We start from the raw sequence: 3,706 nt of genomic DNA, 5'->3' as shown, positions 1-3,706 counted from the left end.
CAACTGTGTTGCCTTGGCTTGGAATGTGTGTCAATCGACCAAGGGCTTGGCAGATGCTACATCTTACAATCAAGTTAGTGTGAAACCAAGATGAGCTAAGAAATGAACAATACTTTCGGAGGTGTTAGACTTGCTTTTCACGAACAAGGTCTATGCAGAGAGCTGGAGTTCTACCAGTGTGTCGCCAAGTGTTGTAGTGGCTACAACCACCCTCCAAAATTTTTCCTTAGCCTATTTTGGAGCCTCCCTACCAAACTTACACAACACTTTGTCTTGCTTTGTCAAGTACTCAAGCTTTAGTGTTTTCCTCGCACAAAGGCAGCCTATTGATCACAGTTGATCCATTCCCCTCACAGGCTGCTTACCTGGACTTGGTCCAGCTGTAGGCTGAGCATCTTCCCCTTGAAAATTGCGCATTTCTGTAGGGAAACCGGCCTTCCCTCCAGGAATTGCGCAATCCTCTCTGACAACCTATTGGGCTCTAGGATTGCGCAATCGTGCCAACCAACCCTCCCTGCAGGATTTGCTCAAATTTTCCCAGCAGCAGGTTATTCAGCCCAGGATTTTCGTAAATCTGGGAAGCAGTCAGCTGCTCTACCCAAAAATTGTGCAAACCTCCTCGGCAGTCAGCCCAGCTCCCAACCAGGAATGCGCATTTTTCCCAAGCAGTTGAGCACTTGCATGCATGGACAGTCCGATTGACCAGTTCCACCCGAGACCGAGGAAACTTGATTTAAACACATGCATGACTTGATCTTCCTGAAATAGTGAGAGAAAACATGAAAAATGCATCCCATGATTCAGGGAGCTATTTTTAGCAGTCGGGGGTTACATGCAAAGTTGTTTTAGAAGTTTCCCTCCAAGTGTCGCTTTTTACTAGATTTGTGGCAGGCGCGTCACGAGACCAAACTTATTTATTTGACGCATCAAAGCTCATTCAATCACATCAATCTTGGAGCTTTGACATCCGACAATACATCCAAGTCTCTTCGACACATTCGGCTCAGCTATTCACGGGTAAGTGGCCTCAACTTGTCTTTTTTAGAATTTCTATTGTTTTTTGTGTATTCGCTTGTGTGAGTGTTGTTTGCTTGATTTCTTTGAATGCCTACTATCGTTTACATATATTATAGCTTGTCCTAGCTCTGTTTTAGTTTTCGTTGCTATCTCACTGCTGTCGCATGCATGAAACTGTTTTGCACGGACGTTCGCCCAACCAGCGAACTGCCCCACCCACATGCATGTTGATCTGTCTGTAGAATCTTTCATTCATGTTTTTCATGCACTGTTAATAACTTTTGTTATCACTTAGTGTCACCATGCATTTCATTGTCTTACTTGCTTTAAGCTTCCCGTCGGCGATTCGGGCCAACCTTGGCCCGGGCTCTGCCTTCACCAAGGCTGCATTACGAATTCTGGGGGAAGGAAGGCTCACCTTTCTCTCCAGTTTTGCGCATTCTTAACCAGCACTGGCCTCTAGTACTACTTTGCACATTTCTTGAGGACAGTGGCTGCTTGGCCCAAAAATTTGCGCAAATTTGTCCCTAGGCTAGTAGTCCTTCCCAGCTGGAATTGTGCATTGCACAATCCCAGCAGCTAGCTGCCTGACTGGATTGTGCATTTTGCAGATCCAGTAGCCAGTCCAGCCTCCAAGACAGCCCAGACTTCCTTTTGCACAGTTCAGGCATCCAGTCTCTCAACCTCCCAGTGAAATTTGCGCAATCTCACTCATCAGTTCCCCATGTATGTGTTGTGTCTTTCCCCGGATTTTCTTTGTTTTCACGGACATATTTCTTGCCATGCATGTTTCTTGTTTCCAGATCTTTCAGGTGTTCATCTGTCTCAATGGCTTCCAAGAGAACAGGATCTTAGGACACTGATGGTATTGCATCTGGAGCAATAGTTGAGCAAGTGTCCTCTAGTCTGCCGATATATGAAGATACGAAGTTGTATCTAGACAAGGACATCAAAATGGAGTGGCAAGAGGTTAATGAAGCATTCACAATCACTTTTGGGGAAGACGTCGAAGACCGTCCAGTGTACGTGAACATTCACAAGTCCGGATTGTACCAAATTGCATGCATATACCCCGCATTCCCATGCATGGACATGATTCACTAGATTGTCTCTCACACTGACCCCGAGACGATGACCTTGAACAGTGTCAGTGGGACAAAGCTTGCAACCTTCTGGGCATGAGAATATGATGAGATGTATCAGATGACTGAGCCCATGACTATCATGACTCCTACATTCAGCTTGCACAATAGCAGAGCTCACTACAAAGACATTCTAAAGGATTGGGTAAAGGAACTAGCCCATTTCAAAATGACACCGTACCAGATCTATAAGACAAAGATATTGAGGAAGGCATACCAATACTTGGTCATATTCGCATGACAACTGAGTGTCTAAGCAAGCACTGAGACCTTCCCTCAAAGTTGGGTGATCGCACTGGACCAACTAGCTAGAGAAGGAAGACCATGAAATTGGTCTGGCATACTGTCTCACCAGCTGAAGGAACAAGTCACAAAGGCTCGACAATCACCCGATGGTATGCATGTAGAGATTTATATGTCCACTTACATTCTAGATGCAGTTTGTGCCCGACATAAGTTCCCGAGCTTGGAGTGGGCATGGTCATCTATGGAGACTATTTTGAACACGTATTTCAAGTTGTTGTCTGAATGAAGCTTCAAAGGAGTGATCATACGGTTGTCCGACCATTTTTTCACCCCAGTGTACAGGTTGATATTCGAACAGGATCCACCCTGCATGTCAGAGGAAGCGATGAAGGCATTGTTAGGCATTGCAGATTGGTATGCCTCACCATCTGGCACGTTCATCCAAGTGTTCAGTGTGGATAAGTCTCCACATGTTCTTCCAAAGTTTGCCTTGGACGTGCTCGTCATGCAAGAAGCAGCATACCACATCTCGGCAGGATTGACAGCTAGACTGCAGCAGAAGAGAGGGCACCTTGGCCCGCTCTTCCATTGTAGATTGGGTTATATGAGATTCGAAGTATCAATCAAGCAGATGTCAAAGCAGAGCAGATGAGGAAGTATCCTTTCGACCTCCAAAGATTCAACCCATATGACCCACATTGCATTGTGAAGGATCACTGCGCGAGAGTTCAGTTCAACTAGATCCATGGGGCATGTCATTAGGTCAAGGAGGACTCATGGAGATATTGTTACAATTCCTCTAAACCCAATGAATAGGTCTGCTTAATTGTAGAGTGGTTAGTAAAGCAACATGAAGTAGCATCACGGAGAGCACAAACAGTAGCAACAATAGTAGCAGCAGCAAAGGCAGCAAAGCCAATCATACATGTGCGCGACAAAGGGAAGAGGAAGATTTTTGACCGCATGGAGGAGGAGCAAAGCTCCAAGTTTCGAGCAGATCCACTTGTAGTACAAGCAGTTATGGCTATTCATGCAAAGAGACAGCAACGCGACAAGAGAATCACGTGAAGGCAGAGGGATAAGAAGAGAATGGAAGAAGAAGAGGAGTTGCATAGTTGAGGGAGCAACTCCGAAAAGAACAAGAGCTGCACCAACAGGATCAAGAAGCATAGTAGCAGCAGATTCAGCAGGGGGCGCATCACGTGCAGACAAATGAAACAGCACCCGTACAAGTAGTTGATTCATCTGAACATCTAGCATCAGGCGAATAGGGTGAACCATCGCAGGGGCAAGACTTTTCT

This window comes from Pinus tabuliformis, chromosome 8 (assembly GCF_031772625.1).
Source record: "Pinus tabuliformis cultivar Carrire ecotype Pingquan chromosome 8, CPIR1, whole genome shotgun sequence".
NCBI classification, from domain to species: Eukaryota; Viridiplantae; Streptophyta; class Pinopsida; order Pinales; family Pinaceae; genus Pinus; species Pinus tabuliformis.
The sequence above is the reverse complement of the archived record's forward strand: the minus strand, read 5'-3'. Positions refer to the sequence as shown.